The sequence below is a fragment of the Dipodomys merriami genome, unplaced genomic scaffold, assembly GCF_024711535.1.
Source record: "Dipodomys merriami isolate MVZ:Mamm:240054 unplaced genomic scaffold, mDipMer1.0.p SCAF_2778, whole genome shotgun sequence".
Classification (NCBI taxonomy): domain Eukaryota; kingdom Metazoa; phylum Chordata; class Mammalia; order Rodentia; family Heteromyidae; genus Dipodomys; species Dipodomys merriami.
Window position 1 is genome coordinate 19,429 of NW_027204246.1, and position 14,099 is coordinate 33,527.

Consider the following 14,099-nt stretch of genomic DNA (forward strand, 5'->3'; position numbering starts at 1 on the left):
ACTTGGGAGGCTGAGAACAGGAGGACTCTGGTTCTGACCTGACCCTCCCTCCCCACACCCACACACACAAAAAAAAAGTCCACCAGACCCCTTCTCAACCAATAGCTGTGATGCAGTAGCACACACCTATCACCATAAGCTATGTGGGAAGATTACAGTTCCAAGGTAGCGGGTCAGAAAAGTTTATGAGAATTCATCTCAACAGAAACATGCTAGGTGTAGTAACATTTACCTGTCATCTCAGCTAGGACAGAAAACTTGTAACACTTGATTCTTGATCCTAGACACATGCCCAGCCAGGAAGCAAAACTGTATCTCAGAAACAACCAGTGCAAAGGCTGGAGGTATGGGCTCCCCAACAAGCATGGAACCTGCATTCAGACACCACTACTGCAATCCCAGTCCATGAATACTTACATTTCTTTATTTTCTGGAGATTTTAGGAAAGTAAGCATTATGTAAATAGAATATATCTTTTTAAACCAGTCAGAATAGAGTACCTTTAAGACACAATGTAACTTGATTCATAAATATCCACAGAAATAGGAGAACATTTTGCATTCACAAAACAAAGCAAATGTTTTCTGGATATTCAGACACATAAGGAACATAACAGCTTCAGTTCTACAGCGTCAGCCTCTGATTAATTCATCTGCCAACTAATAAAGAGCTATTTGCCTTCATATAAGACATAACTTCTTAATTGATTTGGTCTCAAAATGCACAATAAAAGAAATAAAGAAGAAATACTAATAAACCAGATTCTCTGTCTTTTCTTAAGAATTGACTTAATTTAATTGATTGAAGATGTCTCAAAATGGCTAAACTAGATTCTTGATGACTTCTGCCACAGCAGGAATATTTTATTGTGTGTGGAAACAAAACCAGAACCAAAATCAGCAGAAGGGGGCAAACAGACAACAAAAGTTTTATTGCCACTTGGAATTCACAACAGGAACCAAGTATATATGTGCCCAGGTTTCAGCCACCCATAAAGTGCATCTTCTCCCTGGCAGCAAAGTTTAACTGGCTCAGCCCAATAAATCACTGTGGCATCTCAGTTGGAGCCATCAAAATTGTTCAGGAATAATTTCTAAGATAAAATCCTGCATCTAGTAAACATGTAAAGTGAACACATGTAAAAGGTTTTTATGTAGCCTCACTAATGTGAGAACCTGTAAGATAGTAAACCAACTCAAAGGAAAATTCAAAGATCACACATGCAGATACAGGTAATTAGGAATGCTAAAATAAATTTGCCAATAGCTGCCACAACTAGTCTATACCCACAGGGAACGATCAGTTACAGTTCCATCAGAATTTATTTGCATTTATTTGAATAAACATTAGATCCACTGTCTTAGCTCAAGCTGTTGTATCAAAGTATTTTAAACTGAGTGACCAACATTTATATTCACAGCTTTGCAACCTTGGATTTCTACACTGAATATAATAGCATGGGCAGAGTTTGGTGAGGCCCATCTTCCAGGTTGCAGATAGCTGACTTTACCTTTACAAGGCAGAAAAAGAGTAAGGGCACTAATCCTGTTCATGAAAGCTACACAGGCACAACCTAATCAACTCCTCAAAGCCTGCTCCCACTGGAATTAGGGTTTGAACATACGAATTTGGTAGGGGAAGGGGACACATTCAGTTAATTATACTTATGATCAGTGTTCTTAAAGCTTTATTTATATAAATAACTCATATGTGTAAATAACCCAGAAGGTTGTGCTGCAGTTGATAGCCAGTAATCTTCCTTGGTCATTGCAAGTTCTTTCATAATTTTTCTAAAAGTAGTATTTGTCCTTACCTGATTGAGGAAAAGACTTTGCTCCTTCATTTAGTTTCTCTTATCTGACTCTTCGGTTCTGAGTATCAAAGAAGTTCCATGCTTCCTTAGTCAGATAGAAAGTTAATAATAATGAGGATCTTCAGCATTTATTACTATGTCTGGAATAAGCTTTCCCTCTATCATGAGGAACATTAAACACTTCTTCATGTTAAAAAGGACTAAATAGGAGATTAGTTTATAAATGGGAGATTTGTTAGCAAGAAAAATAAAGTATTTTATTCATTTATTAAGTATGCCTAATAAGCATCTACTTTCTAAACTGTTTATCATAACCTTCAAGTCCTTGAAGAAAAAGCCTCTGACCACTGCAAACTCAGCTTATGCTTCTCTCCACTCATTTATCACCTTTAGTCACCTTTTCAGTTCTAGATGCCCTCTGCTGCTTTAGAAGCCTTAATAAGTACTTCCCTTCCTCTGTAGCACTCTTCCCATGCCCAAATCCTTCCTATCCTTCACAACTTAGCTAATGCATCACTCTCTTCTAAGATGATCTCTTTTTTTTTTAATATTCTACCCTACCACACCATTCTCTATTTCAGTACCTGCTTATTTCTTTACAGCCTTTAATACAAATGGTAATTCTTAAACTTTTTGGTTTACTTAAGGCAGTTTAGTTCTAATAAATGTAATAGGACTTAATTGTTTCAGGAACTACGTCTTGTTTACCATTAAATTCTCAAAACACAGAATTTCTGTGATATAACAAAAATTCAAAAATACTAGTTGATGCTGATTGCAGTAGTTCATATCTGAAATCCTACCACAGGGGAGGTGGAGGTAGGAAGACCTCAAGTTGAAGACTAACCAGAGGTACATAGTGAGACCATGTCTCAAAAAAATAAAAACTTATTAAATTCCAAAAGGGAGGGTTGGAGAAAAGGAAGGCTCTGATGTTTCCAGAAGTCAAAAAGCCAGACATAAAAAAGTAGCTGAAAAACTAATGAATACAAGCAGAATGTCCAGTGTCTTGGGCATTTAGACCTGCCACCGAGAAAGGGCCCCAGAAAATACCCAAGGCTCTCCATTTAAAGTCTTATAAGACTGTGCTCTGGGGATAAGGACAAATGGGAAATAATCCAGCCTTACAATGTCCAAAATTGTCAAATTATATAATTTGACAAAATTTGACCTAATTAAGTCAAGATAATGTGAGTTTACCTTAGCTAACTTCCAAAAGAAATTAGGTCATTTCTAGAGAAATCTATAATCCTCCATTCTTTTCATATATAATATTTAATATTCAGCTTGTAAAATTACCAGGCATACCAGAGATAGAAAAAAGTACTAAAAATTAAGAAAAAAAAGCTTTGAAAGTGTGCTGATATTTATATTGTCTCTTGTAGACCCTAAAAGGCTATTATATGTTTGAAGAAACTAACAAAATGGAGACTTTCACTAGAAAACTGGAATCTGTATAAGAATCTAGTGAAATTTTCAGAAAAATAAAATATGGACAAGAACATAAAATATATATATAGGACATGATGATAGCTCTAATATGTAATTAAAGATCAAGTAAGAAGCCATATCTAAGAAGTGACACATTTAGAGCCATTTTTAGAGCTGAAACAGTTTTTCAAGCCAGTAAAAGACATCAAAACCAGAGAGAGATCAAGGAGTTCTATTAATATTAAGCAGGATAAGTACAGAGAAACAATACCTAGATAATCATAGCTAAACTACTAAAACCCAAAGACAAAAGTAGAATCTTATCAGAAGAACACATTACCTTCAAAGGATCAATAAAACCAAGAGAAATTATTTTAACATAAATGAGAGAAACTAGAAAACAATGAAATGAACTTACAATATTCAGGAAAAAGTTACTCCCAATATGGAAATATACATGAGCAAAATTTTCCTTCAAAAATGAAGGTAAAGACATTTTCGGCCAAAGGAAAACTGAGTAGATTACCCCAATGGGAGTTTTTTAGGCATCAAGATACTGGCAGCATGGAATGCAGAAAGGATTATAGAGTAAAAGAAAGGATTTAACATGCAGTAAATGCCAATGAATATTGATCACATAAAATCATACCTTAGGAGGTTTGAAATATATGTAAATATTATACACTAAGTATATATGTAGCATATGTACATACTTGGAATATGTAGAGTATGTATTATCTACTTGAAATATATAGAATATATGTAATAGTTGAAATACTTACTTGAAATATATAAAAACATACTTGAAAGTGTGAGATATATAATACATAGTAGCATAGGAAGTAAAGAGTAATAGTTCACAGTTTAAAATCCTTGTGTTACCTTGGAAATTATTTTTAAGCTACGAAGTCATGGTTGATATATAAAGCCAGGTAGATACTGTAATCTCCAAAATAACTATTAAAATACAAATGCATATAACTTACAATAGAAGGGAAAAGGTAATAGAAGGGAAAGAGGTATTTGCTAGAAGAAAAAGGAAAGAAAAACAGAAGTAACAAATAGGAAACAAACAATTTTAAGCTCAAAAATAACAGTATTAGACTAAACATAGACTGAATCTTCCCATTAAAACTCATCATTCTGAATTTTAAAAAGCAGCTAATTAAGCCTAGCTCTGGTGACTCATGCCTATAACCCAAGCTACTCAAGAGGCTGAGAACAACGTGATCCAAGTTCAAAGCCAGCCTGAAAATCCAATTAGATTCCATTTTCGGTTAAGCCGCAAAACAGGGCTGGGAGCATGACTTAAGGTGAAGTGCCAAGCCAAGAACAAGCAAGCCAAATGAGATTGCTTAAATCTTTGTTTTCCCAGATTGCAATCAATTAGGACCTAAATAAAGTAACTTTTAGTTTTTTAGTGTTTTTGCAAGAGGACTAGCATGTTTAGCTCAGTGGTAGAGCACTTTCCTGAGTTTGATTCCCTAGCACAAGAAGCAGGGGATTCGTAGAGGGACAAAGGATTACTAGACTTTAGGAGAAAGGTTTTTTGTTTTTGTTTTTTCTTTCAAGGGTTATTGTCTGTGGTTAGCTTCTGCTTTTTGCTCTCACAGGCTATTTTCTGTTTGATTAGCTTCTGCCCAAGTTTTATTTTGTGTCATTGTTTTTTGGTCTTTTGCAGTTCTAGGAATGAATTCAGGACTACCATTGACTGAACTATGTTTCCAGTCCTAGGATTACAAGCAAGTGCCACCACATCAGGCACATTTTGTCATTTGCCATAGAAAAATCCATCAGGAATATAGAACAAGTCTAAATTTACCACAAGTAATAATACAACCTCAAAATAAAAATAACTGAATTAATATATCTTCCAGCCTTATAGAGTTCAGAGAAGTTTCAGACAAATGAGACAGGGATAAGGAAAGGAAGAAAGAAAGAGGCAGAGGAAGAATATTTTCCAAGAGTGGAAACAAGACAGCTAAGTAGCTAAAAGCAATATAGTCCTGCAAGAATGGACAGAGAAAGACTGAAAGGGGCTGGGAAGGTGGCTCAGTGGTAGAGCGCTTCCCTTGCATGCATGAGGCCCTGGGTTCAATTCTTCAGCACCACATAAGGAGAAAAAGCCAGAAGGGGAACTCTGGCTCAAGTGGTAGGGTGCTAGCCTTGAGCTTAAGAGCTGAGGGACAGTGCCTAGGCCCAGAGTTAAGGCCCCAGGACCGACCAAAAATAAATAAATAAATAACGACTGAAAGAACATGTCTGGGTGAGAAGAAGGCTGACAGCAGATGATTATAAAAGAAAGCTAGAAAATATAGGAATCTTGGGATACTTTTTTTAAAAAAAGGCTTATTTCCTAAAAACCAGGAAAATGGTTAAGTATTAGAAGGTAAATTGCTCAAATGTGTCTCAGAGGATCTCTTGTACCTCTATGCAAGTGAAGAATAAATAGAAAAGATTAAATATTGGCAAAGGGACCTACTGCAATTCAGGCTAGGTGATTTGGGCTGGAGCTGGAGATAGAGGGGAACAGTCCTTTTTTTTTTTTTAACAAGTCCCTTGTAATGTATGAAATAGTAGATTGACAGATTAGTACACTCATTCTTGGATTAATAAAGATTAAATTCAGAAATAGATCTTAAGATTTTATCACTTGAAAGAATTTTTTTTTTGTTGGTTGTGAGGCTTGAACTCTGGGCCTGGGCTCTCTCCCTGACCTCTTCAGCTCAAGTCTATCGCTCTACCGCTTGAGCCACAGTGCCACATGATTCTTTTTTTTGGGGGGGGGGAGGTCCGGTCGTGGGGCCTGAACTCTGGGCTTGGGTGCTGTCCCTCAGCTCTTCAGCTCAAGGCTAACACTCTACCACTTGAGCCACAGCGCCACTTCCGGCTTTTTTCTTTTTGCTTATGTGGTGCTGAGGAATCGAACCCAGGGCCTCGAGCATGCAAGGCAAGCACTCTACCACTGAGCCACCTTCCCAGCCCCCACATGGTTCATTTTTTCCTCTTTGTCTACAACCATATGGGGTCATGTTGTACCTTTTATTTTGTGAGGTCATTCTGAGTGGATCATGAAGACAGGCTAGCCATGTTGGGGGGAGAGGGGGGAGGCTGGGGAGGGGGGAGGGCATGTTGTATTTTTGTTGTTAGCAGAAGGTCTCTTTTAGAGTTCCTTCAAGTTTTCCTTTTAGTTGACATATTTGGATTAGCAAGCTGTGAGCAAATGACCAAGTCTCTCTTAAAGAAAAGTATATTCTTTAGGACCATTAAGTAGAATATTGCATGACACACACATGTGGTTGCTCTGCCAGGCAAAATTTAAGGCATAGTTGTTAAAAGTGTCTGAGAAAAAAAGATCAAAAACCCCATTAAGTAAGGATATTATACACTAATGTATGTATCTAATGTCCTCTACTGGAATGTTCTTCCCATAAGAGCAGAATTGTTGTCCCTTTTATTTGTGGCTATATCCCCCTGATTGGTACTCAGCACATAGCAGGTGCTCTGAAAATACTGATTAAATGAATGAATAAGGAATGAAGTAATATTTGTATTAAGCAAATCAATTTTACTAAAATAACAAAAATGTTTTAAATTCATGAATTCAGTTTATTTTCATTTAAAAGTATTACAAGTCTAATATTAAGATGTTAAAATGACTGTTTTTAATTTTGCAGGACTATCTCAAGCAGGTGCTGGACATTGATCTTCATGCTCAGATCCATTTTGGCAGAGTTTTTATGAAACCAGGGTATGAAAATCATTTTATCTCATATATGGAATTGATTTGGATTGCTTTACCTAATCCAGTTATATGCCTTCTTTTTACATATTCTATGTTAGGTTAACTTTTTTTTTCCTTTGGGGGGGTCCGGTCGTGGAGCCTGAACTCTGGGCCTGGGCGCTTTCCCTCAGCTCTTCAGCTCAAGGCTAGCGCTCTACCACTTGAGCCACAGTGCCACTTCTGGCTTTTTTCTTTTTGCTTATGTGGTGCTGAGGAATCGAACCCAGGGCCTCGAGCATGCAAGGCAAGCGCTTTACCACTGAGCCACCTTCCCAGCCCTTAGGTTAACTTTTTAATAAACAATATTTTAGTTCTGGAATCTTCTGAATACATACATATTTGGAATAAGAATCCATGTCACAGATGAATCTGGGTTTGGTACAAAGCAAACAATTTTCCAACCTCTTTTTTCTTTTTAATTTTCATGTCCCATTCCTTACTATTCTTTATCTATTTCTGCATACTAATTCATTCTCTTTTTTAATTAATTTAATTATTTATTTTGCCAGTCCTGGGCACTGTCCCTGAGCTTCTTTTGGCTCAAGGCTAGAACTCTACCCCTTGAGCTACAGCGCCACTTCCAGCTTTTTCTGAATACTTTATCAGAGATAAGAGTCTCATAGACTTTTCTGACCTGGTTTAGATCTCAGTCTCCAGCTCCTGGCTTCATTCACTATTTTTAAAGGCAGCTTAGTGGGGGGAAAAAAATCTCAAATATAAAAGTAGAGTATACAAGGAGCCATCTCCCATGTACCTATTACCCAGTTCAGTAACCATCAACACTTTTCTGTAATTGTTTCATCAGTTCTTCCATCCTACCTCTTATGGGAGGGAAAGGATGAGTATTTTAAAGCCAATTGTAAACATCATATCACTTTGGTAAGTAATGAGAACAATAAGAGCATTCTCTTATGTAAATACAAGTGTACTGTCTTACCAAGTTAATTCTTTGGCATATAATGTCCTGATATTCAAGTTCTCCCAAATGTCAAGGAAAATAATCCCTTTTCATAATTGTTTTGTTTGCTTCCAGATTCAGGCAAGGTCACTCACAGTATTTGTTAAGTGGCTGTTAAATCTATATTTACTCCTTCCCTTTTTAAAAAAACATTTGTTTATTATGACTTCTTAGGTAAACTGGAACACTTATGCTGACAAATGGATTTGGCAAATTGCCTCCTTGGGTTATGTTTAACAAGTTTCTCTGTCTATTGTGTATTCTCTGGTTTAATTAGATTCTAACAGTATTTTTCCCTTCCTATGTTTAACCCTGCAACCTACTATTTCCCAGGAGGAAAAAAGTAACCACATATTAAGATTTTGCATATTTCTAAGAATTAATAACCCAAAGTAAAAAAATGTTTAAGCAAATCCTCAAATAATGCCAAACACTGGGAATCTGCCTGCTCAGACCCCTGCTATTTAACCACCTTTGGTTCTCTATTCAAAGACCTCAGTGTATGAGTAAGCAGTTCAGCACACATCCATGGTGTTAGAGATGATGATTCTGTTCAAAATTATACTCAGATGGGTGCTCATGAATTCTGATAGAGAGTGGGATAGAACTTCCCAGTTGTTATAAATCAGCTATGGGAAATATGTTTCCTGAAGCCTTAAGTGTCAAGCCAGACTTCCTAATATCCCTGATTTATTGAGCTCTGACAGTGGTCAGGCTTTACTATCATGATTTGGCCATATTTAATAAAGATTATTTGTCCCTAAAGCTTTTTCCACACTTACATAGAATTCCTAATTCTTGACAGTTTATTTCTGTAGTTGCTTGTTGAATATTCCCCAGCATCTGCTGACAAAGCCCTTTTCATAAGCAAATGTTATGATAATCTTTTCCCCTGTTCCTTTAAACAGTACTAATTGAGTTAGATTTTTTTTTGGGGGTGGGGGGGTCCGGTCGGTCGTGGGGCCTGAACTCTGGGGCTGGGCACTGTCCCTCAGCTCTTCAGCTCAAGGCTAGCGCTCTACCACTGAGCCACTTTCCCAGCCCAATTGAATTAGAATACAAAGGACATTCCCAAAATTTGCCATTGTGCTCATAATCTCAAAAAATTAATTAATTTTCCCTTTGTTATCAGAAGGAAGCCAATGTAACTTTTACTCTTGCCTCTAGAGGAGAAATATTACTTAAAACACAACTTCTATAGTGATTTTTTTTTTTTTGGTCGGTCATGGGACCTGAACTCTGGACCTGGGCACTATCCCTCAACTCTTCAGCTCAAGTCTAGTGTTCTACCACTTGAGCCACAGCACCACTTCCAGCTTTTTTCTGCTTATGTGGTGCTGAGGAATAGAACCCAGGGCCTCATGCATGTAAGGCAAGCACTTTATCACTGAGCCACCTTCCCAGCCCATATAGTGATTTTTTTTTTTTTTTTGGCTAGGTCATGGGGCTTGAACTCTGGGCCTAGGCACTGTCCCTTAGCTCTTCAGCTAAGGGACTGAGCCACTTGAGCCACAGTGCCACTTTCGGTTTTCTGGTGGTTTATTGGAGATAGTAGTCTCATGGACTTTCCTTCTCTGGGCTGGCTTTGAACCACAGTCCTCAGATCTCAACCTCCTGAGTAGCTAGGATTACGGGTGTGAGCTACCAGCACCCAGCTATAGATTTGTTTTCTTTTCAGTTTATTATTTACCACTTTCTTCCCCTTTAGGAGTTCTTCACTTCCTAATGTTTATTCTTCTCTCCTAAAATCATAACACTTTGGGATCTCAGTTATTGCATAAATGTTGTTAACATTCTGACATCAAGAGGAGAGTTAAACAAAGGATATGGCTTTCCAGGGCTTAAAAGCCTCATGGCCTAGCTGTAGGACACTTGTAATGGCAATGCAAGATAGCCAAATGTTTTCTTGTAAATAGAATCTTTTGAAAGAGAGTACTTTTAGAGAAATCACACTACCTATCTGTGAGATGCAAAAGATGATATGAAAGGGCCTCATAATTCATATCAACTTTGAATACAGTAGAAAGAAGAAAGCATTATGCATTTTCTCCTCACTTGTAGTATCTAGGCTGGTTCACTATAGTAAAGTGGTTATGAAATTTAAGTGTGCTTCTTTTAATTGGCTAAAATTTCATGCTTTTCTAAAGAAGAAAGTAGAGGTAATTGCTACTTAATAGTAAAATGAAAAGTTTTCTTAGTTTAACTTTGCTCTCTTCATCTACAGTACATTACAAATATAATATCTATTTCATTTTACAGACAAAGATACTCAGAAAAGCATTTGTAGTATTACCAAATAGATCTACCAGTCACTGGTTTTACATGACATCTATAGTAAGCATACCTGTTATCAGTGATGTAACTTGGAAATTGCTTTCATGACACAGTAATAAACATTTCCAAGTCACCTATCTGCAAATTGAGATGACAGCCTAAAATCACATATATTTAAAACAAAGAATCAAGAAATAAGCAAAATAGATGTCACAAAGTCCAAATACTAGCACTTCATTAGAACATGGTATAAGAGCTTTATCAAATATGGGCCATAAAGGTAAATAACCTTGGTTCCAGATCTTTTGTTTCCCCACTGAGTAGCTGAGTGATATTTGGTCAAATTGCTCAGTGTCTTGAGTTTCCATTTCCTTATCTATCCAATGATAGTTGTCACCTCTTAGTGTTGTTCTGAGACAATGAAATAATGAGGTAACTACTTTTTAAGTAATAGTTGATACTATCATATTAATATTGCCTTTTAATCAATATGACTATTACTACTGTTCTTTGATAGCAGTCTGGGATTAAGGAAAACCACACAAGAAAACTGAAAGGAAGAAATAGAACTGAATCACAGGCTCACAAAGGCATAAAGTTAAGAAAGTTCATAGGTTAAAAACAACCTTTCCATCCTGTGATCTGACATCACTAAGTTAAGGGATTATATTAATAATGACAGCTGTATATTAACAGAAATTCCAATATTACCATACTATTTCAAAAAGTACCAAGTGAATAGTCCATTTTTGAAAGATCAACCTGCAAACTAGTAAAAAGGAAATATAATTTTGGTGCTTAAAAGAATAAAATTTGGTCTGGAAAGGTGGCTCAGTGGTAGAGCGCTTGCCTTGCATGCATGAGGCCCTGGGTTCGATTCCTCAACACCACATAAGCAGGGAAAAAAAGCCAGAAGTGGCGCTGTGGCTCAAGTGTTAGAGTGCTAGCCTTGAGCTGAAGAGCTGAGGGATAGTGCCCAGGCCCAGAGTTCAGGGCCACTACCAGACCCCCCAAAAAAAGAATAAAGTTTTACCAATATGGGAGTTGTAATAAACATAATGAGATTGATAGCTAAAATCTTACATAAGGGCAATTAATAGAAAAAAAATCACTCTTCTCAATTAGTTACTCCCTCCAAACCACTTATCCTACCCATTGCTGTGTTAAGAGTTTATGTCATAATCTTGAGAAAGCATATCTGACAATATTCTTAATTGCTATCTGGTTATAGCTATAATATTTTAGTTATTTGTATATTTCAAAAGCTGATTTTGATATGTTTCATTTATACTGTTAAGTATAATGTTAAAAGGATAATACTTTAAACAAGAAGCAATTAGACAGATATGATCAAGTCTTCTTATAATAAGAATGATAGTTATAAATCACCACCAAAAATAAAACAGACTTGCTAAGTAGAAGGGAAACTTGAGAATTTGGAATGTTTCTGTGGCACTGACAAGAAAAAGAAAAGGAAACAGAAGATTCTGAAAGCAAAATCATTTAGATGCTTCTGAAATACTTCAGAGTATAAAGATTTGAAGGCAAGTCAACAGAAAAGTGGTTTTGTATGATAAGTGATCTTTATGAATAGCAACATAGGAAAACTGGAACACTTTATTTACTTCTGTTCCTTAACAATCACTAACAAGCATTTTAATTTTTCTTCTAGTTTGCCAACAACATTTGCAACTTTGGATATTGATGGTGTAAGAAAAATTATTTTTGCACTACCAGGTAAGAACTCTGAGATGTTTTCCACTTTTTCTGAAAAATATTATCCCCAAATTTTTGGACTTCTCAGATCCAGTTACCAATCAGATTAATTGATTTGGAATCTAAAAGCATTGGGACTTCAGTCCCAGCTTTTCTGACAAATCACTTCACCCTCTGAACCTATTTCTTCTATAAAATGGGATAATGCTTCTGGAGCACATTCCAAACCCTAAGATGATAATAAAATGTTCACTATCACTAGATCTTCTAGGGCACCTACCTTTTCTTTATAGGAAATTGGTCACAGGTAGCAGGCTAATCATTTTTCACAACTAGAAGTACCATGATCAAAGAGCCAAAGCCCTTGCTTGAGCTATCCATAAAAAATACTAGATTGAGCCAGGTGCCAGTGGCACCTGTAATCCTAGCTACTGAGGAGGCTAAGATCTGAAGATTGTGGTTCAAAGCCAGCCTAGGCAGGAAAGAAAGTGGCACTGTGGCTCAAATGGTAGAGTGTTAGCCTTGAGCTGAAGAGCTGAGGGCAGCAGCACCCAGGACCAGAGTTTAGGCCCCACGACCAAAAAAAAAAAAAAAGATTGAAAAATACAAATAAGCGAATAATGAATTCCAGCACTGGGGAGAATTAAGGCAGGAGGATCATAAATTGGAGACCATCATGAACTACATAGCAAGACCCTGTGTCTAAACAAAACAATTTTTAAAAACAACTGCTGTCTCTACTTATAAGATTTGAGGCGACTAGGGAGATGCACCTCTCCTTCCACTGGTCCTGATGCATCTCAGCCACAATCCACACATCATCAGTCTGATGTCTGCAATCACCACCCTTGCTCCCATCTGAGCAAAAACCCACATGTTCAGATTATAGAAAAAATAATGTGGTTCAATTGACAAGGATTGTCTAATTATTGTTTATTACTTTATTGGCCCTGTATTTAAAGGCTTGATAAATACAAATAATTTTTAAAGCACTTTAGATCTTTTATGTATCTACTTATTTTTTGACTTAAAATTACACTCTAATAATTCTGTCCAAGTCCCTGTTTCTGAGATAGATTTCTTCAAAAAATAACTTACTTGTTCCTTTCGGTCACAAATCTCATAGGTCTGGGCTATTTATTTGCTTTTTATATTAAGTAAATCTCAAATATAGAAAAATAAGAGTCAGGTAAAACATTTTTAAACTTTAACAACATTATAATCCCCTAACATTAAATTCCATCATGTAAAATATTTAAATAAAACAGCCTTTTTTTTTTTTTTGGTTGGTGTGGGGCCTGAACTCTGGGCCTGGGTGCTGTCCCTCAGCTCTTCAGCTCAAGGCTAGCACCCTACCACTTGAGCCACAGTACCATTTCCAGCTTTTTTCTGCTTATGTGGTGCTGAGGAATGGAACCCAGGGCCTCAGGCATGCAAGGCAAGCACTCTCTACCACTGAGCCAGACCTAAAACTCTACAACTTCCCAGACCTAAAAGAGCCTTTAAAATATATCTATGGAGCCAGGTTCTGATGGCTCATGCCTGAATCCTAGCTACTCAGGAGGCTGAGATCTATGTATCAAGGTTCAAAGTCCATGAGAATCTTATTTCCGAATGTTATAACCATCAAAAAACTGGAAATGGAGCTCTAGCTCAGTATTAAAGCACTACCTTGAGTAAAAAGCTTGGGGACAGCACCTAGTCCCTGAGTTCAAGCCCCAATACCAGGATAAAAAAAAAGGATGGCCTGAGATTACTGAAGGCCTTTACTATTTCCTTGGATACCATAAAAATCATATTACAAAATGGGGCCAGGCGCTGGTGGCTCACGCCTGTTATCCTAACTACTCCGGAGGCTGAGATCTAAAGATTGTGGTTCAGAGCCAGCACTGGCAGGAAAGTCTCCAGTAAATCACCAGAAAACAAGAAGTGGGGTTTTGGCTCAAGAGTGCTAGCCTTGAGCTGAAGAGCTGAGGCACAGCACCCAGGCCCAGAGTTCAAGCCCCACAACCAACAAAAAAAAAAGCGGGGGAGGGCCTTCTCTTACCTATGTTTTTCTTGGAAGAGATGCTACTTTGTCTTCAGAAGACATGGCTTAACGTGCGGACCATCAGTGACAGTGT

At 37.1% G+C, this 14,099-nt stretch overlaps 1 long non-coding RNA gene across 1 annotated transcript in view; it reads left to right on the forward strand.

Annotated features, from left to right (window-relative positions):
- Positions 1-12,009, forward strand: part of LOC138837875 (uncharacterized) — a 28,231-nt gene extending 16,222 nt beyond the window's left edge. Inside the window, exons 3-4 of the long non-coding RNA XR_011375482.1 lie at positions 6,922-6,995; positions 11,933-12,009. This is a non-coding gene — a long non-coding RNA (uncharacterized lncRNA). The remainder of the gene's footprint in view (positions 1-6,921; positions 6,996-11,932) is intronic.
- The last annotated feature ends 2,090 nt before the right edge of the window (positions 12,010-14,099 follow it).